Here is a 23,588-nt window from a genome sequence, read left to right as displayed (position 1 = left end):
AGAGGTAATTCATTGACTTTCTTATAGTATTAGTATTTATTGTGGAGACAGCATGCAGAGAGCAGCAGGGTCAATGGACTGATTATTCTGGGTCTCATTCTGCAGTCAGGAGAGAAACCATTGCAGGAGGCGCATGCTGGGGTGAGAGCTGGGTGGCGATGGAGCATCCCTCATACTTCAGCTTCCACTTCCAGTCACTAGATACGGATTTTTCAGGCGCTGGCGTTGCAATCTAGAGAGATGTTAGTCTTCTATTGCTGTGACTGACTATTTGTACAATGCCAGTGCCCTGGAGTCTCGTTCATGGGCTAGATCTCTACTGTGCGTGATGCCAGATAAAGCACAAAGCAAAAAAACAGATCAAGAGATATAAATGGAGGTAAGAGGTAAGAAACACCAAATGGGCGCAAACATGGAAATCCTATGAAACAGTGAGACTGAATCAGCCAGGTTAATAAGAAGCTGGTTTGGACACCAACAGCCTGATTCCTTTACGGTCCCCAAGTTTTTCCCCTCTAGGTGTCATCTCCTTATGGGGTCAGTCTTTTTCTCCTAAGAGACCTCCTTCTCACAGAATTTCTTTGGTAGTTTTTACTGGTACCTTCCCAATGGAAGTGAACATTTGGGGGCTTTAAAATAACGCCACCCACACTAGGCCAGCAGAGGCCTGAATTTATCAGGCACAATCAGTGTGGTTAATGCTGTTCATTAGAATCTACACCCAGTTTAAAGTGTTTGTATCTGAATCAGATATAAGCTTTGAATTGGCTTATTATTTGGGGGAACAATTTATTTAGGAGTACTGTAGAAGTTTTTTATGTAAGTATGTATGCACATACACTTGGGAATTTTAATTAGTAATAAATGTGGCATTTTGTTTAGTTGTGTTTAGAGCTATGCTGTCATTTATCTTGTAATTTTCCTAATATTTGCATGGGGACAATATTTGCAAGGGGACAATATTAAAGTATGTAACTTGTGAGAGGTTTTTAAGAGTTTAAATCTAAAGTTTTTTCAGGGGTTATCTGTTCACTATATCAGCACAGACAGAAATGAATAGATAAATATTTATGTAATCTGCCATGGTTAAAGTATCTGTCAGTGCCACAAGAACATCTGCTATAATAAAACAATTTATATAATGCTTGTAAAAACTTGCATTTCCGTAATGGCTGGACTCATCAGTCATCTCTTGATCTGGAATCTGTACACCCAAATATACAAGCTTGTGAAATGTCTAAGAGGACAGGTGAGTTGAAAATTCAAGTGCTCCCTGAGGAATCCATTTCTGACTGTTGTTTCTAATTGTCAAAGTCTCTTAACATGCTGAAAGGCAATTAGCTGCCCTTGGGTATGTCCTAAAAACCTGTGATGACCTCCTGGTCATCAAAGCTACGACTTCATATTTAAGAGCGGAGGTCACTGCTGTGGTCACTTTGCTGGGCTTTTGATCAGGCGGGTGGGTAGAAAGAATATCACTGGAATATGACGAAGGAGCCAGTGCTCCTGCAGAAGGGCCCAGACATAGAAAATGCTATGGCCTATGAGCCGGGTCATTAAAATGCAAAAATATAAGAATTTCAATGCCAGAGACCAGAAACTAATAACAAAAATATGCAACCGTTAACCTTGTTTCTGGCTCTATGGATGTGGTGACACAAAAGGGAGAGAATAGCTTTATGCCCTGCCCCTTTTCAGTACATACCAAGTAGCATGATGCAGTCTGGTCCAGCAAAGTACTATCTTAAAGGTTGGCAGTAAGAGCAACAAACAGGAGCAGATCTGTCTATGTTAGCTTTACAAATCTCACTGACTAATGTGTGTTGTTCCTCTGCACATAAGGCATAATCAGCACTGGTGTGTCCAAACAAATAGAAGTAAACAGCATAATTACTGCTTTGTTTATCATCTCCACATTTCTAAACAAGCCATCAGAGGGTCCATTTGCTGAAGATCTTCTAATGAAAACCTGATATTGTCATAATAATAAGCAGATATGCCAGCCTAAACACACATGCCTGATGGGAAGCATGCTCTTCCATGCAGTATGTGTACAGTCACAAACTCAAAGGTATGAGCTCTACTTCTCTCCAATGTTTTCACGTTGAATTGAATTATCTATGAGATTTCCAGCCATCTTGAAATTTATGGCAGATGTCTATTTTTCCAGGCTGAGAGAGAATTGCATTGGCAAATGCCGGTATTGTTTAGCTATTTTATTCTATTGATTTCCTGAAAGTTGCTTTAGATTATTTGGAGCCAGGATGAAGTTGTAAGGGTGGTCTGAAACAAGATTTTCTGGAGGACTCCAGATCCCATGCTGTATTTTGTTTCCTTGAAATTAGGAGTTTTCATGTTCTGGCATGAAACAAAGCTCCCAAAAGGATCATACGTTTTCTCAATTTGGGTCTCATTCTAGTTAGAGGGAGTGTTCTGAATTCACTCACTTCTGGCTGAATTTGCCGTCTAACTTGTTAGCTTACAGAAAGTAGGATGGCATGAAATATTCATGAAGAAATTACTCCTGGCCAACACTGAACTAAGGTGGCTAGCCCATGCTGGATGTGCTTGGTGTTCATCTCCACCTCCCCTGTATGCAGTCTTTGGAGCAGTCTGTTTACACCCTTACTTCCCTGAAACTTCTCACACAGTCAGCACATTCTCCTCCTCGTGTTTCACATCCCATAGGAAATGGGACTCTGATTTGTTGCACAGTGGGTCAGCATGCCCAGTAGTTGTTTGCTGCAACTGTTAAACGTACTCCTGCTCTCTGGACAATTCTTCCATGAAATGCCTGCAGCCTGGGCCAGAACGTCCTTGTATTCATTTCAGCTCTTTCAGCTGTCACCATACTCTGGCTGTTAGAGATTATTTGGTAAAAGCTATAATTGTGCAAAGGCTTGGGTGAGGGTGAATTTTGGATCTATCAAAACCTGTGAAGAAGCTATCAACCTAGGCACCACTGTAATCCCAGGGAAGACCACCTCACCATGTGTAGGTGAGGGGATAATTTTTGGCAGGTGCTATCACAATCTGGATATACTCATGAGAACGTTTCACAAGAGCTGCTAAGCTGGGGCTAGAGTTAGGATTTGCAATTTTGTTGAGAGATGCAAGGTCCAATTCCCAAGCTAGAGTACATCAGTCTTCTCAACGCTCAGTTTTGATACCTCAACTTTTCTCCAGAGTTCTGGCTCAAATACTGAAAGCTAAATTTCACTGAGACGCTCTTACCCATGTAGCCATTCACATCCACCCATCCAGAGCAGCAGTGACCGGTTCTCTACACATCAATGTCTAGCAGCACTTCTTCCCAAACAGGCCTCTAAGGAACTTCACTCTGTTGGCATCTTCCCCACGTTTCCTGGGGTTGAAAGGGGACTTGATTTACATTAGGTTTCAAACTAAGCACATTGACATCAAAGCAACGGAAATCAGGCTCCAGTAAGTGGTTTATAAATGCAGCCAAAGTGTTTTGAATCAAAATAGTTCTTTCAGTAAACTTGGTGGGGTACCTCTGTCATCTTTATCATTGTTAGTTTCTGCCTTGAAAACACTGAGAAGTCGCTGATATTGAATCCACTCTGGGGATCATTAGAGAAAAGCTTCCATTCCTGAATGAAATCCTTTCCATAGGTTTTTCTCACTTTTTTTTTTTTTTTTTTTTTTTGGTATTATATTACTTGGAGAAGATAATAATCCAAACTAGAAAGATATGTATGGATAATCTCAAAGAAGTGTCCCCTGTGGGTTGTGTTATATGACATCAGCAAAAGGAACTTCATCTCCTGCGTAATTTTCTTATCCCAGATGGAGAAAAGGTTTGCTCTGCACGGTCTTTACAAACAGCCTTGAGAACGTTTCAGCCCACTGAACAAAGAGAGCTTATGTAGAGGCATCCAGTTAGGACCAGATGTCTGACTCATAAAGTACTTAACCAAAATGACAAAGATTTATTGGTCTGGTGTATATTTTTTTCAGAAAATGTGCTCGTATCTTTAAGCTAGTAATGACTAAATTTCCTTTCAAATCTGGAAGAACAGTGTCTTTTTGTAATACTGGGCATCTTTTGGCTGCATCAGATAGCGTAAAACAAACAATATTATAAGAAAGGAGAAAGAAAAATCTAATGGCTTTTGAAGTAAGCATTCTGGGTTACTGGGCATCTGAAACTTCTTGGAGTGCATGTGTATAAACACAGAACAAAAAGACAGAAATAGGCTTGAACTAAAACTTTAGATTTCAGTTCACCCAAACAACAGGATTAGTTTAAACCCACTCTTCTTACAGGTTTAAATTTTACAAAGAGATCTTGGGTATCTGATCAGCTGAACTAAAACCCCAGATGCCAGCCCTACTATAACTTAGGAACTGGTGCACTGAGATCTGCAAAAGGAAGTGCTTTGCCTCAGAGCAGTCTTACGTTCTATCTTAATCCATCTGAAATGGTTATGCACTTGTAGTGACATCATCCTGTTGATTTGACAACAGGCATAGTAGAAAATTTCCCAAAGGAAAAGCTTAGAGTTTGCAGACCAGGGTGAAGAACGAAGTCCAAAAACATGGAGGTACATCTGCCACTGTCTCCCGCTGAAATCCCCAGGAGCTGGACATCGATATTAACTTGATGGATATGAGTCTGCATGTGGGCAGTCATGCATGCTGAACTGACCTGGACTGTGCAGGGAGGATATGTGCTGAACAGCGCTTAACAGGGTGTTGCCTCTAGGGCAGCACAGAAACTCAACTGTCTATTTCACAGAAAGACATGTGAAACCAAAGGTCTTTATTTTTCAGTCTTATCCAATCTGGAGAAAGATTTTCCTATGCGGTATGTCAATAGCACAAGGCTCTTCAACTGCGGGATGTTATTTTCATTGCAAATAGAAAGTCAGGATCTACTCTTCCCAGGATTAACAAATAACCCAATGACCATTTTGTTTCACTATACCAAAGAAACCTATGTAGAGACTTGCAATAGAAAATTTTCAGTTCTGATCCAGGATGAAATTCCATGTGTAACAGTTCTCAAAACATTGTACACTTGGTAAATACTCCCTTTCAGTTTCAATTTACCATTTCAAAATGTAAAATTCAAAAATTCATCTCCTTGTTTCTTCAACTCAGTTTGCAAGAGAAAAGAATGAAAAAAACTCTGAATCATTCTCTCAGAAGATTCTAGTTTGAAAATCTTCCATCAATCCATTTTGCTAAAAGAAAATGTATTTTTTCAAACAGATGTATGCAATGCCACAACCTTTTTACAATTGCTAAATATGGTGGGTAAGCTGTACTTAAGTGATGAAGTAACTGAAACTGTATAAATTTCCTTCAAAATACTCTTCACAATGAGAAGTCTGTCCAAACAAAAGTTTATGTTATTGTCCAGACAATACAGGGAACTTTCTAGCATTGGTATTAGAGAAGACTTACTATATGGCCCAAATCCAAACATGAGCATGCTAAGTGTGGTAAATGCAAATAAACCATGGGTGCTTTCCTTTCATTAGACTTTCTCCCTGACCTCTGGATGACAAGGGCATAGGAAAAGGAAGCAATTTTTCTTCTGTCCTGGGGGAAGGAACATTTGAAAGAGATTTCCTGTGACTGGACTACATCATCTCTCTGGTGCCTGCTCTGAAAATCTGGAAGACCACCTTTTCTTAGCATCCAGAACAAATGCATATTTACTTTTTCCTCATGAAGCAGCTTGTGTCAGATTCACAAAAGGTTTAGGTGAGTAGCTCATGGAGCTGGAGAGGGTCAGCCGAAATATTTTAGCATTTCAGTGAAATTTAATGGCTCACTGGGACAACTGCTATAAAAGCAATCCTTCTGATCTTAAGTTTTAAACTATTTACTAACTTGCTCTTGCCAGGGGCTGTAAAGATCATTTAATGCAGTCCAATACCACATTCTTGTTCACTGTACATGCTGTTGAAAATCTGAAAACAGGGTGTCTTTTCTATCTGAATGTAACTTAAAAATACATTTAACACCTCAGTTTGTATCACAGAAATAGTATTTCCTGTGCACTTGCAATTCTTTTGAGTTGTGGCCTGTTTAATTATTTCAAGGTTATGTGTCAAACTCTTTGTTCTCAGAGTCACAGATTCTGGCTGCGCCCAGCAAGCCAAAAAGCAATACTGGACTCCTCTGGACCCCTCACTGGCAAAGGCTGGGAAGAAGCTATCAGCCGAGGCACCGCTGTAATCCTAGGGAAGACCGCCTCACCAGAGGTAGGTGAGAGGATAGTTTTTGGTAGGTGCTAACAAACCTAGGGCCAGCAATCCAAAAATCAATGCTGGACCTCTCTTGACCCCTCACTGTGGTATGGTGGTGTTCACCTGAGGGCAATTATGTTTCCGCCTTTCTTACCAGAAGGCCTTTCTGACATGTGGTAGAGTATTCCTAGTGGGAAAACGTTCTAGTGGGATGAATAGGATGTCTCAGCCTTCTGTCTTTGCCTTTTAACTTTGTGCAAACCCAGGTCTTGTGAGGGAATACCCACAAAGAATATTCAATGTGGGGCTAGTGTTAAGAATCTGGTTAATCTTCTTTCTCAGAGAAACAGGTAATTGGGTTAATGAAATGGAAAAAAAATCAATACAGGCTGCTATATTGTATTAAGAAGAAAAGCTGCAACAGCTTTTGTCTATGCTCTTTTTATATCTTATATTTATAGATGATGCTGGATTACAGCTAGTATCAGTATAGAATTTGGGATCATCACTAGGGCTTCAGGGAAGATAAATCAATGAAGAAATAAAAGGTAATATGTTCATTGGGGTGCTAATGTTTTTACTTGCACTAGTCAGGAGAGTTCAAAGGGTAAAGAGACTTAATATTAAGACGAAAGTTAGAACAGGAGTTCTGGTTCTGGTTAGGGACCAGTCTGGGAAACATGGGTGGGAAAAGAGAATGAAAGAGCCAAGAACAGGCTGCCAGAGTACATTTTGGGCCACTGCTGGATTGTGCCGTAAGAGTATATTAATATTTTGGTTTTCATTTTGTCATAACTCTTTGTGGATTCTTTTAGGGTTAGGAGTTAGGGAGATTCAGAAAAAACAGATCTGGGGAAATTAAGGAATTCAGAATGGATCAGCTACCTGTTCTGAGAGCTCACGTCAGTGTGGATCTGCATTTTCTTGGATTCAGAAAATCACCGGTGGTATAGGACTATGGCCAAACCTCTGGGAGGGATTTAGGCAGCTAGAAATAAATGATCACCTCTGATGGTGATGTTCAGAAGTAGTTTCCAAATGGAGCTGAAGGGGAATAGCCATCAGTTACATGGCTACTTTTAGATCTTCCACTTTTAGCACTCCATAAGCTAAATCTGGGGGTTATAGTTAGGATTCAGGCTTGGAGAAACTGAAGAAGTGAGATGACAAGAGAGTTTAGGCCAGTGAGAAAAGAATAATCCCTAGGGAATTTTTTTGTCTTTCATTTATATACTGGGTGTCCTGGGGACTGGTAGCAAATGTCCCACAGCAGCTTTTAGATCTGGGTTTCACAGGTGTTGCATGGCTTGGATTGAGAATAGAGATAGCTGTTGGCTCAGATAAATAACTGAGTAAAGGAACATATTCAAAGTAGGTCACCAGATATGTTGAAAGTTAGTATTGCCATTATTCCCAAGCTATTTTTAGATAAGGTGCTCATAGGTTTCAGTAGACTAGGGTTCAGCTTTAACATGACACAGCATGAAGGAAGAAACCAGGGAGGAATTGTCATGTTCTGCTTTAATGTCACTGAACTAGATTTCAGTTTCTAAAAATCCTCAGTGCTGGATGGTGTCGAGGTTTAGGTTCCACAGAGGTCACCAGACCAGATCTAAGACTGTGACTAAAACAAGGGCTGTTATTAACGTTAAAGTTTAGCCTGAGAGAAAAGAAAAAGAAAAAAAAAAAAAAAGGTTGAGAAAAGCCTGGAAGCCTAAGTTAGCTTGCGTGGGTTGCTGTGTATTTTTAGATTTTAAGTTCATGGAGTGGGTGAGGCTTGACCTAAGGCTAAGTCCTAGATGAATGGTGGTACTCTGTTAGGAAAAGAGAAGGGAGGAGAAAAGGGGGACAATATGCAAAATCAGAAAACACTATGAGAAAAATTTGAGCAGCCTGTGAACAGTGCTTGCACCAGGCCTGATCACTTCAGTGGTTTCTCCTGCTCTGAACCATAATCCTTACTACAGCTCTAGTCTAGCATGAACTCTGTGATTCTTCTGTGCTTCACTTCGCTCCTGGTCTTTATGGCCCAGAGAGCAATGATTCTTGGCTCTGCTGAGGAGCAGGGTTAGGCAGAGAGTGTAAGTGCATGGGAGTCCTGCTCAGCCTCAAAGGCTGGGGTCAGTACTGGCTGCAGCTTAAAGAACACCTTGGCCTTTGCTGTCCTAAGTTTGGGCTGGTGGCATGTTTTGCTTTCTATGGCTTCTCTAGCACTTTGTTTTTTCCCAATCCAAATTCTGGCAATATTTCTAATGCCAGTTTTAGTAGCTCTTCCTGACTGAAAAAAACTGTGGGTGGATGCTGGGACCAGCTGCATTCCTAGTCTAACAGTCTGTCCTCAATGTACTCCTTACTAGAACCGAACTAGCCCATTCCTCACAGTCTGGACCCTCATGCTACCCCTGGAGCTTAGCCATAACCTTATGATTGTCTGACCTAAAAGGAGTGAGTAAACCCATGTTAGAAGTTAACCTCAGTGTAGGATGGCTCCTGTGCTGGACCTGCTTATACATATGTTCCTTGCTGTCTCTTGGCCCTAATTGTAGGTGTTTTCTAACCCTTAGCTTAGCCCTGCCCGTCTGTGTGTGGATACTCTTGGGGAACCAGAGACCTGACTTTGCCTTTGTGTAGCTAGCAGCCTCCCATGGAAACCTTTTTGTGATCCTCTCCACTCTTTCCCCTAACCCTATGGCCTTACCCATAACCCAAACACTCTACGAGCCTCCTGGTCCCTAAATATTTGTGGACTGAAGATAGTAAGGGGACCAGCCCTTGCAGTACTCTCAGCTGATAGCTAACTGCAGCTCAACACTTTGTCCTCGCTTAATTTCTAACCCTAACTGTTAACTTAGCTAGCTCTGCTTTAATTTAAAGCTATTTAAAAAGACCCCCAAAACAAATGCTGAAGCAACCTTTAATGTATTTAAATAGTGTTTAGGTTTGCTACTGACTGCACTTGGGATTTTTGGTTCTCACAGTCTTAAACCAAATCACAGACCTCATACTAACCCTAGATACAGCTTTAGTCTAAAGGCAGCTGGAAACCTCAAGCCTAAAAATAAGACACAGTGCCATTTGGACATCAGCCCTCAAATTCCCATTGTAGACTACTTACTGTCTGTTCATTGCAGAGCTTTTAATAAGCAGAACAACATTCTGAATTCCAGACTTAATTTAATGGCAATTAAGAATTCAAAATCTAAAATGGGACTAAAACAAATACTGGGAGAAGCACCCAACTGTGTCTGGTGGCCCATTTCTCCTAGGCAGAAAGCTAGCTTTAAACTGAATTCTAATTATGGATCCCAGCTTTACCAGATGAATGCCAAATCTAAAACTGATACAGAGACCCATGTTAAGTTCAGTCACAAATTTCTCTCTTTAACTTTTCCAACTTTTCCTTAAGAAAGCATTAGCCCTTATCTTGGTCTCATAATATTAAAGATACTGAAACTTTAAAGTATTGCAGGCACTCTTGTAGGGAATGCCCCCAGGAAAGTATTAATATTTCTTTGCAGTGCAATGATTTCTAATAAACATAACCCTAATCTAACTCTCTTACTATTCCTTCCACAATTTAATGATATCTAGAAGCTTTGAAACCTGAAGCTTCGAAATGAATAAAGAAACCCTTGTTCCAAACAGCCCTCAATTTCTTTGTATGGCGGGTGTTGTGCTCTGCTTGTAATATAATTTGGGGATTTCTAATATGGAGAATCTACTCCTTATCCTAGGTTTTGTGGCATGAAATCTATGAACCTGAAGAACCTAAAAACAGTGCCAAAGCCCATGCATGTACAAGGTCATTGCCCCAGTTAACCCTTTTTATCCAAGCCTTTTCAGGGATACCATTCTTCATAGACTGAACTCTAATTCTGATAGGAATGTTAGCCCCTAATAGCACCAAGAGTCAAAAATCCAAAAAAAAAAAAAAAAGTCAGGGCCCTTACTGACACTAGTCTTAAATAGCCTCAGCCTACTGCATCCTAGGAACACCGGCCAATGCAGTAGGCCACCTGGTACAGTATAAACTACCAAATATCAGGAGACAATGTGCCTTTACTGTAGTCAAACAGCCATCACTCCTGCAGTCAGAAGCAGATGTTAAATGTCACCCTTACTCTTGTCCCGGCTGCTTGAGATGTCTAACACTGACACAGGCTGAAAGAATAGGAAGTAAGGCAAGTAAGACTCCTCTGGCCATGCCCGATTATGGCCTATTTCTGTGACAATAGTCACAAAGTTGTTGGACAACCAGAAAGACTCCAGGAAGACTGTACTAATGGGCAATGTCTATCAAGATACTGCAGAGTAGTTTTGAGGTATCCTTTGGTTATTCTCCTCCTGCAACACTGCATTCCTGTGTCCATCATGTCGGTTATTTAGTTTGGGGTTGTTTGCTCCATAAAAGAATCTTGCCTAAGTTCTCTTCAAAATGACAGGCTGGCTCTCAGGACCAAGCCTGTCCAAGTGTGTTGTGTTTGTATGGTCTCAGAAAGCAAGAGAGGCAAGGCTGGGATGTGGAGCCTGAGGCGGTGTTTCCACATGCAGATACACTGCAGAGACAGATTTTTTTTTTAACAAATGCTATAAAAGGAGGATAATGGCTGTTTGCTTTTGGCTATCTGAGACACAGAGTAGGTCAAATGGCAGCAGCCACTGCTGTTTCAGAGGGATGTTTGTAAGTCCTGTAGGGGGAAAAAAAAGAACTCAAAAAGCCAGGCGCACGATGTACTCCCACACAGGAGATGAGGGGAAGAGGCAGGCCCTAGCAGCAGGAGTCATTCAGTCACTCTGCTCCTTGCTCTCTTCCCATAGCAGCCCAACAAAACCAGTGCCTCCACCGCCAGGGCCAGTGTTGTGACCAGCATGTGGCCTTTGGCAGGGGAGTCCCACTCTGTGGGCTGTCTTTGCAGTTGATGCGTGCTACAACTAGTCACTCTTGGCATCCCTTTAACAAACCTCATTCTTGACTGGATTACTCCTACTCCACTGATTGCTATTTTTCTTCATGTGCACTCATTTGCAAGACCTTAAATAAGAAACACAAAGCAGTCTGTAAAATTAGGTCACGTGTGTTGCCCTGTTAAATGATTGGCTGGCCAAAACCAGGATTTTCCTGCCACCACGATGGAGTTTTTAAAGCTCCATCCATGGCAAAAGAAAAAAAAAAAAAAAAAAAGACCAACCATTCCCCCCCATGCCAAACATAGTAGTACCAGGTAATTAGGATGAAATTAGTACATATAAATCTATCCTATGACAGTTCTTTTGTGAAGTAGTAGCTATCCTCCTTCAACACAATCTTTTTTTTCCCAATATTTAATTTTCAGCATAAGCAGATGTTTCTCGCCACACTTACTCCCTTCTCTTCCAGCTAAGCTGCATCTAGAAAGGCAGCTTCATCTTAAACAGAATATTAGTTTTGTCCAGAGGCATCTCTCCCTTTCATCTTCTGGACTGAACATGTGCTTCACCCTAGGATCAGACAGCAGATAGGCATTGACTCAAAACAGATGCCAAGCTGGCCTGCTCTTAAAGTATACCCCAGGGCTTCAGATGCACCTCTGCCTCTGCACAAATTGCATGTCCTTCCGGACTGGCTCAGGACTGGGGCAGCCTTTTGAGAAAAATATTTGAGGCTCAACAGGGTGAAAAGGGGTATTGGTTGAGTTACTCCGTGAGGTGGGTTAATCTTAAAGTGAAACCACGGAAATATGATCTGGCACAGAGGATGTTTTTGGAATACTTCTGTCACAAGCAAAAATTTTATTTACACCGTGACTATGTCCTGATAACAAAGTCTGGTACGACAGTAACTGGGCAGAGGTCCCTCATGGCTCTAAGCCTCCCAGGTTGGCTGTGAGCACTGCTGCAAAAGCCGGGACATGGTACATTCGCCTGGAAGGGGGGGTGCGGAGTGAGCCTGAGGCCAGTCCGGAGTGACATCTGAGCGTTTACAGTTTGGGGTGCGGGAACAACTTCAAAACAGTGGCAGCCCATCCATCCTTGTGCTTTGATCCAGGTTTTGCTGTGCTCTGGTGGAAAGTGTTGGGGCAGGGTAGTCATATAGTCAAATATAAAAGATTCAGCTTTCCATTTTGTGTTGCTGGCATTGTGCCCCAGAAGTGTGGAGGGAGGCAGCACTGCGCCCAGGCAGCAGGACTGGCACAGTTTTCACTGCCTAAGCAAGGGTGGAGGCAGGCAGTAAACTCTTAGTCTCCCTTTTTTTGAACTGCTATGTACAGCTGCTGTGTTGACTGTGAATAACTCCACAAAATCACTTTTAAGAAAGGCAGTACAGTGCCTTTACGAAGTAAGCTCTGTTTCTGTTGCATTGCAGTGAAACTTCTTTTTGTTTGCTGTTTGACAGTACCATCTGAAAAGAAATACTAGCTTGAAAGCTTGCAACATTGCAAGTGATTTGTTCTTTCTTTTAGTGGCACAGTTTCCTAGTTGGTGGGACTACTGAATGAGTGTGCTGAGAAGGTCTTAACAGTGAGCATATTCTGGAGAGTCAGAGCTGACTTTTTCACATGAGCCTGGGCCAGATCACAACCACAAGCAGAATTCATTCAGAATTTGAGAGGAAATTTGCATAATTTTGATCAGAGATTTGTCTGCAGCAAAACTGAAGTTCCAGCTTGGACCCATAGTTTCTATGTGAAAACCCTCATTAACATTAACCAATAAACAGACAAAGCTCAGCACTGTCAGTTTTGTTTCATTCCTGTTGGAGGAGCGTGGGAAGGTGCTCTTTCCAGTGAAACGAAGCTGTTACTAAGCAGGCATTTCATCCTAAGCAGTGGGGTAGTGGTCTGGTTTGAATACAAGTTTAATTAATGTTTTTGGCCTTCACTCTGTCAGGAAGATTTACTTATTCTTATATATGGTAAAGACATTAGATCTAACTGTGAAACTCCTGTCTTCTAGTAATCTGTGTCCACCTTATTAGCTATGTCAGCTGGACATGATAAGTTAGTTTCAGCTTCCACAGCTCTGTCTCCTTTGGCTGTGGTAAAGTTACACCAGGAATGAGCTTGAGCCAGCATTTTTAATAACATCACTAACATTCTTGAATAATTTAGGTAGCTGGGGCTGGAAGGATAATGCTGGATGCTTCAGTTTCTCATTGATCACTTATTTCACTGCCTTTATATGCTAGGAAGAAACCTGGGGGAAAAAAGCCCTCAGTCAGGCTGGTTTAACCCCCTTCTTACTTTCCTGAGAGATTTTGGAGGGAGGAGCAAGCAGCTGATTGTTATCACTGCATGTCTTGAATATCACTGTTATCAGTCTGTTTTTTCAGGCAAACTCCTCCTCTGGCTCTGCCCCAGATTTGTGTGACCTTGAAAGAATTACACACTCTCTGCCTTTGTTACTTAATTCCTATTTTGTAAAACTGGGCCTAGGAGAGGGCTTTGGATATTGTCAGTGTTCATTTCTAAAAGTGCTTGATGATTCCTATTGTCGGACTAGCTGTCCCACAGCTATTCTTTCTCCCAAAAGAAGCTGCTGCTTCTCTCCAGTACCTATGGCAGGGGTCATCTTCCCCTGCCTCCAAATAACGGACAACAGTAACTTTTTTTCTAAGAATGGAGCCCAGAAGAGGTGCTTGTGTATTTCTTAGACATCTGATAATTGGATTAGCTTCTAAACAAGAAAATACATTTGACCTTAAATGGCTTTATGGCATAGCTCATGGATGTTAAGCACAACTGCTGACTCCATTATGTGTGCAGTCAAAGGGTTATATATGGCGCATAAGCTTTCATGTGAGCAGTTGTATAAGTTTCCCTGTGATTTGTATATTGCTCATTGAAAGTCTGGATGTGTAAGTAAAATATAGCCATAGATTTCTGGAGAAAAAACAGCATTATCTTATGTGAAACTAAAACACTCTGGTGAAATTAGATAAAATACCTAGGCAAGGTAGATGATCTGTGCCTAAACATCTTACCATCTTACACATCGTTTTTTGTTCAGAGCAAAAGCCTGTGTATATGCATGCACAAACATACATACACGCAAAAGTTTATTATTATTTCAGTTTGAAATAATGGCAAATATGTCATTGATGTCAATGGGAACATGATCAAACTTGTTGCTAGGAAGAAGAAACAGCTTCAAGTAGATAATGCTTCTCATAAATAATGCAGTTTTGTAAATAGTGAGATTAGCCTTTGAAATTTTTCTAGTTTTGAGAAAAGAAGTATGAAATACAATTAAAATGTACTTGTTGTTTGTTTCACTTCTCGTTTTGGTTACTCATGAATATGATGTCTGACGTAATGAACTCTGTGCCCCTGTAAAAGTGTCTCTCTCTCTTCTACTTACAGATGAATCTTATATGTCCAGGTACCCCTAGATGTATTTTAAGTGTGCACATTTCAGGGTCAGATTTTGCTGTCACAGGGAACAGTAGTGAAAATTCTTTTATTAAGAACAAGAGCAGGATCAGACAGCGATATCTTTCCATTTTGTGATTGACATTGTCCAGCGCTTGAAAGAAAATGAGTCTTCCTCAGTGCTGTGAATCTGGACAACAGACAGAGAAGGGAATCTGGAAACCAAAGACGTCCTCTCAGTGTTCAAACACTGACCAGGGACAGCCACACCAGAAACAATGCAACCTTTTCAGGAGAAGATTTGAGAAAAGTGATTAGGTCTGAAGTTTGTCCTTTGCTTCCCAAGGGATGATTCTGCGAATAGCTATAAGCTTAGGGTCTTCTTCCAAAACTGGTCTGGAAAAAGGTTGGTCATCTGTTGTTTGGATATGATAGCATTTGTCTGATATTGCATAAATTCTTGAGCAACTAACAAAATGCTAAGACTCAAAATAGAAATAAAATGATCTAACAAGATGGTTTGTTCCCTATTGCTTGTTTCACATGAGAGTCAGTGGTAACCATTGAGAAACCAATTCCTTGGACTGCGTGCCTCTGCTAGAGTCAATTTTTATCTGGGACTCTGGCCCATGTCTAGATTATGATTCTTTTAGTAGGGTGGTTTACTTCCAAAAACAGAAAAGAACTATCTTTGGGGAGATTCAGCATGACTTTCCAAGCCAGGTTTAATAAAATGGAGAGTAATAATGATTCATAAAATATGCCTGTCCTTTATTAAGCTCACACGTGAGCTCTGATCTCCCACTCAAGTCTTTTGTAAAGCAGAACTGGATGTGGATGTGTTTGCAGAGCTCAGATGCTTGGAACTGACTGCTCCTCCCCCTGGGAAGGCTCTTGGGAGGCTTCCAAGTCACCCAGAGCTTCCGTGACAGAAAAGATGAAGTTTCATAAAAACAGAAGACAGGATTGTTATTTATTAGTTATTCTTCAGCTTATCTCCCATCTTCTGATTTAGCAGGTAGAAAACTGCCTTTTCTCTTATTTTTCTTATCTCCCAAGTTCTCCTTTGTTACTCTTTCACTTTTAGACTTGGCATTTTTTACACCTGTTGGCAATTAAAAATAGTATGTATACTTTTGTTCTGATAATTTCCAGTTTTGAACATGAGAAACAATACATGAAAAATGAGTGTGCAGATATAAAATAGACATTAAAATTTTCCAATTTTGAAAACAATGCTTTTTAAGGGAGTGTTTTTTAATAATATGTTCAGTCCCAAAAAAGGATTCGCCCATCATCTGCTGACTCCCCCTTTTCAAAGACAAATTCAGATTAGCCATCCATAAAGTACATACTTTATGTCTGAAAGAACTTTGTTGTCATATGTGAGGCAAAAGAAAATGAATGTTCATAATTGAATGGTTTACTTCTGGTTGGTTAACACATTCCCATATGTATTAAAGATATATGTGGAATGTCTCCCTGCCTGTCTCTCTTTCTCAAAATTATGTCTTTGAATCTACTGATGTTAAGTGTATATTATCCCAGCATGACTTTGCTGATGATTAGCAGTGCAAGGTTTATAGGGAAAGGTAATATCTTTTGTTAGAAATACTGACACAGTAGTGGCCAAAACCAAGATCAGATTACAGGTACACAAGCCCATCTTTAATGCTGAAACAGGGACAGCACAATGGAAGCCAAATGCATGTTGAAATGTATTGAATTGTCTGATTTACATACTTAAAGGCATTTTGTGTCTGTAGCACAGAAAGATGTCAATAAGGCTGTAAAATTCTTAATCCTTGTGAGGGGACACAGAAGGAGAAAGAAGTAACTTTTGCCTACAGACAGCCATTGCTGAGGTGGTGAAAACTGTAATTTGTTGAATTTGCTGATACTTTTAATACAACTGTAGGAGGAAAAAAACATAACACACACCTTCTCATTGGGTCAGTCCAGTGTCTTCTGTGCTGTATAACACATTTATTTTAAAAGGGAAGCTAAAAGACATGTCAATCAGATGATGTGTCTGGATAGATCATACACATAGGAAATAGATCATTAGTCATCATTATTTGATGATCTTTGCGGAATACTCCATTCTCTTCTTCATGCAGACTTCAGATTCATATGGCCCATTGAAATCTGCACAAGGCAGAGAAACAGCATTCCTCCCGGCTAATCAATACCAGCTGTGTGCCTACAAGAAGGGATAGAAGGAAAAGGTCATGAAAGTGAGTTTTTTGCAGCTGGAGAGGATATTTCTTTAGAGATATAAATGATTTTGCCCACAATATTTACTTCCCATTTGTCATCAAAACTACTACATTAATTTGCTTCCTGAGCAGCCATAAATTCTAGTTGTCCTATTGCTATGAATGGGTTAACAAGGATTTGAAACTGGTTTGAGCGCTTTTTGGCAACCTGCAATGGTTTTTTCCTGTCCAAAAACAATCCCGTTAAACTGCACTGTAAGAAGCCTGATTTTATGCCAGCGTTTTTAGGAGAGTTTGAAGGTGGTGTTAATAGCGAGAGAGACAATATTTAAAATGAAGCAGGTTCAGTTTGGGAAAAATTCCCTCAAACTTCCTAGTTGGAGCTGATGAGGCCTTGGCAGGAATGTGCGTTGGCCTCTTCACTCTATGAAAGATGGACCTGAGTTTGACAATGTGCAGAGGACAATAAAAAGGCTGATAAGAGATTTAGAAAAACGTTATCTAGACTACACCTGTAAGCAACTAGGAGTGTTTAGTTTAGAACAGAGAAGATGCAAGGGCACATAAACTTTCAAATATGTTAAAAGCAATCCAATGATCAATTGTTTTTCACATTTAATATGGAAAGAGATGGGAGGAAATAATTTTCATATTCATCCAAAAATTTCTCTTCATGAGAAAAGAGGATAGATATTAGGGGGAGATTTTATCTAACTTTAAGGAGATAAAGTACTTGGGAGCAGGAAGGGGGATGCTGAGGCATAGGGTGGAATCAGTTTACTGAACCCTGGGTGAGCAGAGGAACCTGCCCAAGAGAAGAGATAGGTAAGGAAACCTGCCCTGAAATGGGGCACCAGGGAAACCTAGTGAAGCTGGCAGAAGGACTCTTAGAGGCTGCAGGGAGGAAGGAAACAGTGGTTTCTCTGCTTCTTAAGAAAGGAAGCTTCCTGAGGTGCTGCTGTGGTATTTTGCTGCAGTGACTTTCTGGGACTTGTGGAAGGTGGTGCAGAAGGGCAGGGGTTTGACCACCTTTTAGCACCTTGGGTGCTAAAAGAAAGCATAGTGGCTCACAGTGTCTTTAAAACCAGGCTAGGTCCCTATCTGCGGCCGGGGATCTGTAGACTGCCTCAGGGTGGGAGAGTGAATGCTCACCTGCATAAAAGAAACTCCATCAATTTATAATTAGGATCATTTCATAATGACTATAACTACACTATAAGCCGTGAGGTTTTCCAGAGCTGGGCTGTAACTGAGCTGCATCTTCTCAGGCACTCTGTGGAGATGTTTGGTAGCCTCGATCAGTAAGTCACTATGCTGGATTCTTTTTTTAACCTTTTACCTTGTATCCTTGCAAGCAATCAAGGTTTTAATGAAGCAGCATCACTAGTGTGCATATTTCTCAACAACTACAGTGATTATTGAAGTCCTTATGACACCTATTCAGAAAGCCCATGAAATTCCCAGGCGAAATTTTCAGAGATGGAATTGTAACTGAATTGAAGTCTGCTAATAGCTTGAAAAAACCTCTGTCCTTGGAATTTTCAGCAATTTGTAATCAGCCATTACTTCAGCCATATGGCTCCTATGTGGCCAGAGTTCCTATGAGCTTTACCCAGAATGCAGCTTTAGACCAGCTCAAAATCCCATAGAAAAGCTTAGCAAACAACAACATGCACCTATTTTTTTTATTTCAGCATTGCAAACAGTAGCTTGTGCTTTGAAGAGATGAACTATGTCTCAGACAACAGGCCTATGTTTGACCAAAGTTAGGCTCTGTTTCTGAATTTCAGCAAAAGTATTCATCAATTTCAGTTTGCATGGCAGCCCAAAATCAGGAGGGTTTTTTTTTTTTATGGCTCTGGTTTTGCCTTAGACATTTCTTATTTAATTATACAGCTTTATATCACTGTGTAAATGAATTACATAACATTTTGGAATTTCCCTGTTGTGTTTGTGTATTTCTCGCATACAGTGGGGTTGGTTAGTACAGATGAAAGCTGTGCATGTATTTGATATAATAATTTCATACTTCTTACTTCTTTCATACTTCTTAAAAAGGCAAAAGATGATTTAGGTATTGAAAGGCAGAGGCCTGCTAACATCATCTGGAATCTATGCAAGGAGTGAAAAATGGTAATTATTACTGTTGCTAGATGATCCACAAATCTTTTCAACATCATTAGGGTGTGTTTACATAGTCTGCCTGCAACAAACCATGACAGTATACTCAGTGATACCAAACTAGAGTATAGATGTTTGTCATTTGCCTGCAGCCAAAAGTGGGTTATCAGGAGCAGTGATCCATGACCCAGGAGACGCTGACATTGAGCTTACATGTTACTACTGACTTAATGATTTTGACAAAAAATGGGAGACCGGACATGAGTAATGGTTATTGAAGTCATTGAAAGTATCTGCTAAGCTGAGTGCGGTAGTTTATATTAGTGTATCGTCTGTGGTGCCTAGCAGCATATCGCTTCTTTTGAAGGAAACAAGGAGGCTATCTTTGTTTACTCAAAATGTCTAAACCAGTGGCATTTTGGTGGTGAATGTGAACATCAGCAAGAAGTTTTCAGTTTGCTCTCATCTCTATGGCACACTCTGCCATAGAATATCCCTTAGGTGCTTGTAGATGTCACTGGTGTGCTCCAGTACAAGTGCAAAGGGCTCTTGATAATGTGAAAGTCCTTTCTGGAGGCACACCAAGAAATATGATCCATCCGAACCTCACACTTGAAAAGTCTGCCTGATAACTCTTGAGGAAGGAAACACTCAAAGAAATAGAGCAAAACATTGAAGCAGGAAAGCACTAGCTAGGAATTTCAGAAGTGGCTCAAAGAATGCTCCAACTACAATAGGGATAAAGGAAGTGAATTAAAATAGCTGTTCGAACATTCTTTAGATAGTCTGCATTATTTGAGAAAGGATACACTGAAACTATTCATATTAATTAAAAATAACAGGATTCCAGGGGAAAAAAAACCTCATAGCATCAGCAAAAATGGAAAAATAAAGGGAGAAGGGAGTAAGCCCGAAAAGATTTTAATATACCACATAGCCTAGGGCCTGATTACACTCATGGAAGACTGAACACAAGACAATGTAAGTGTGTATTGGTTGTGTAAGGGTTTCATGCAATAGTAATTTTGGAATAAAAAAATAATGTAAATGCGAAAGTGCAGTAAAACCTTAGATATCACATATGTGCTCCCTCAGAATGCTGAATGCACTGAATTCTTCAGCTTTGGAAAGTGCACAGAAGTACTTGCTGTGTTTGCCTCAGTTACTTCCACTTTAATCTCTGCTGTCACCATGTGTTTTTGGCTCCCTCAAATGTTTAGACCACTTCCTTGTGACAAGCCTGGAGGTCACACTTCTAAATCCATAGGTGGCAATTTCAATTTTTTCTGCAAATTAACCCCTTAGATGCCTAATTTATGGCTGTATACTGAGAAGCCAATCCTCCATTGGGGCTGGTTCATGCTCTTCATGCACTACCTAACTGGATATGAAAGATGTGATTTTGGCCTGTGTCTCTATAGTTAAATAAATTATCAATATATTTTACAAGGCTATTGATAAATCTAGTAGAATAGAGAGAGAGAAAGGAAGTTTCTTTCAGACTTCTTTCTTCACCTCACAGAGAATCCTGCAATATTCCTACTATCACTATTTATGTTTGTACTGGGTTAGAGTCCTAGTCAGGGGATCAGACCTTGCTGTGCTAGATGGTCCTATTCCTACTGAATAGAGGGAACTCCTGGGATTGCAATCTAAGGAAAATCCTAGCTGAGGAATCTCTGCAACGTGAGGTGGACATGGAACAAATGGTTGGCAAATTATGTTGTCAGCTGTGAAGAAAAAAACCCAACCAACACTGGGAATAGTTTTAAAAATTTCAATTAAGAGTTATAATTTCTTAGATGCTGCTGACTCATTACCAGAGTCCAGTGCTGACCGATATATTTAGCATTCACATGCCTTGTCCTGCAAAAGCTGCTGAGAGCAAGGTATGCTATCTTTTCTGGCGATGGTGTAGTATCGGCTTCAAACTTCATGCTTTTCTTTCATTAATGCTTGAATGGCATAGAGTTTATTGTGCAGCAGACTGTTTTCTTGGCCGAGAGTCTTCACTTAAGTAACTTTGCCTCATCAGGGCGGTAACCTCTAAGGCCATATCTGTTCCAGAAAAGAGCCAACTCTTACCTCACAGCAGAATTCTGGAAAACATCTCTTCCCTCCTTTCCATTAATTATTTGGAGGGAGACAAACTTCAGCTAATAGCTTGAGGTAATTCACTGAATTTACAGATGGCTTGGAGCACAGCAGTTGTGGGGGATGGAAGATCAGTGTTTGAACTCAAAAGTTATAAAGTAATCTTAAGTGGAATGATTTATATAGAAGGATGCATCAGTACTGTACAGTGCAGAATGATCCCAGACCATGACATTGAGAACACCTAAAAATTGCAGGAAAACTCTAGGCTCCATTCTTGGTGATCTAGATTAAAGTTTCTTCACAGACTTACCCCACAAAAAAACTCTCATGCACTTCAACTACTGAAGTCACGTCAGATGATGTACTGCAGTAGTCTTGTTCCAAAATCCCCTCGGTTCCTGAATTAGATCCTTCAGAATGGCTGGATTCAGCTTAAGAGAAAACAGGCCAAACAAAAACCTTTGGTACGGTGTTGTGGGTTTTTTCTGTCTATTACACAGTTGTGAACCCTGTAGCAAGCACTTCATTCACATTTTTTAAGCTTTTCTCCACCACTTCGAACAGTAGAAGCTTCAAAAAAGAGAGCATTTAAGTCAAATCAATATTTCTCTTTCCATTTTCAACCCGAATTTTGAAGCATATTTATTAACTGCCTTTGCCACCTGCCGCATGGCATTATGAAGGCTACAGTGGCAGCCACAATGTGTGGGCTAGTGCTACAGCTGTCTGGAGAGTTCAGGAAAGAGCTGGGTGGGCAGAGATGGGTTCACAGCTGAGGGTTGTGCTCCAGAAGGGGTAGGAAGCTTGCCGTTTTTGATGACTGGCAATCAACTCAGGGTCCTGGTGCCACACTATTTACCTGGTGAAATTACATCAATTTAACCAAATCCATTTTTTATTATATTAAAACAGGTAAAACTCCTTTGTGAAATATTTGGCTTTTCTTAAGCATAGTTTATACTGATGTAACCTAAGATAAGCCCTAAAAAGGATTCAGTATTGGCTGGGTTTGATTTTTAGAATGTGATCTAGGCATTAATGCACTTTCTGTAAAGGCTTTTTACTGATTCTGTTGGGTTTTGATCAAAGGTGTTCAGAATTGCTGTGAGATTGATGTCTCCTGATTTTTGTTTCCCCATTGGTGTGTACGCAAATTGTGTGTAGTCAGGCTATGAAATTTCCAAAGTGCTCTACTTACACATGCAAAATTAAAGGACTCTTTCTGGAATGTTGAATTTAGTGGTAAATCCCTCTAAAAGCTTTGGCTTGCACAAGGACTACCAAGGCAGAATATGTTAATTTTATTACTCAGTGCCAGTTTTACTGTTGCCACACCCCCTTTGACCTTAATGAAATCCACACTGCAAAAATCCCATGCAGTGAGCAGGGAATATATACAACCTTGCATGTTTATGTAATGTTGCTTACTTCAAGACCACTTAGGATGAGGAGAAAGAAGAAGGCTGGGTTCCTGAATGCGCACAAGTAAAGTCAAATACAAGCTGTGTCAGGAAATAAGGGGCACACTTGGAATTAATTAGTTTCTGTGTTGCTTTGAGAATATTATATGCTGGGCTTGAACAGTGCTGCTGATGTCATCTACCATGAAAGCACAGCTGGAGCGCAGCATGAAGGCAGCAAATCCCAGAGACAGAATCACACTCTTGGTATTTTAGCCACAGCCACGTGCAGTTTTCTGGGAATTGGTGCTGTTTTAAAGACAAGCAAGTCATTTTGGAAGTAGAGCAATACATCAGGGACACCTTCAGCTGGTGTGATACGGCCTTCCAGTGAGCTCCTTTGCACTGGTGCTGAGCCACCTCCATTTGAACCTACCTGCCCTTGTGTACTGACATCTCAACAAAAAATGATGATTCGTTTTTGTATCAAGGTTATGGAGATGTCCTACACTCCTGACCAAGACAGTCCCTGCAAAGCACCTGGAGCAATATGATGAGGCTGACAAAAGGGGAGAAACTGAGGAGTGACTGTCCCATTTTAGGACAGGGAGGGAAGGCTCTGACTGAAGTGATATCAACCCAGATCCTGCTAGTTGTCTTGAAGCACAGACTGTGAACTGACCTCAGACAAGTAGTCAAATCCCAGCTGAGCACTTAAACCCTTAGCCAAGCATCCCCTCTGCTGAGGTAGATCTTACCCAAGGAGTGGGGAGAAAGAATTGGTTGAAATGGAGGCTGGTTGTACTCTCATTTCCCTGATGTTATCCTAGTGTGAAACTTGGAACAAGAGAAAAAGGTACAAGTTTCAGGTCAGGCAGAGTTCAGTATAAATCAGAATTAAATAGGCCCTGCATTTATTCAAGGCAGAATTACAACAGTAAGTGCAGATCAGTTTTCCCCAGTTTTGTCTGCTTGCTGCTTCACATATTGATGAACAGCACACACTGCCTTTCCACTAGCTCCCTTCTATTGTGACCCTGCTGTTTTCTGGTTCTTTGTCGTGCGAATCCCATCAGCATAAGACTGAATTTCTTCTAACTCCAACGCAAACAAGGAGCTCTCATCCAGGAGTCTATGCAGGATGAAGGGATCTTTCCAGAAGTGAGAAACATTTCCTCC

The 23,588-nt window shown here is 40.7% G+C and overlaps 1 long non-coding RNA gene across 1 annotated transcript in view; it reads left to right on the top strand.

The window, feature by feature from the left end:
• The first annotated feature begins 5,618 nt into the window (after nt 1-5,618).
• Nucleotides 5,619-23,588, top strand: part of LOC112993343 (uncharacterized) — a 43,670-nt gene continuing 25,700 nt past the window's right edge. The window contains exons 1-2 of the long non-coding RNA XR_003261707.2: nt 5,619-5,736; nt 6,105-6,239. This is a non-coding gene — a long non-coding RNA (uncharacterized LOC112993343). The remainder of the gene's footprint in view (nt 5,737-6,104; nt 6,240-23,588) is intronic.

Source organism: Dromaius novaehollandiae, chromosome Z (assembly GCF_036370855.1).
Source record: "Dromaius novaehollandiae isolate bDroNov1 chromosome Z, bDroNov1.hap1, whole genome shotgun sequence".
Classification (NCBI taxonomy): domain Eukaryota; kingdom Metazoa; phylum Chordata; class Aves; order Casuariiformes; family Dromaiidae; genus Dromaius; species Dromaius novaehollandiae.
Note: the sequence above shows the minus strand (reverse complement) of the source record. Positions and strands in the feature narration are given on the sequence as shown.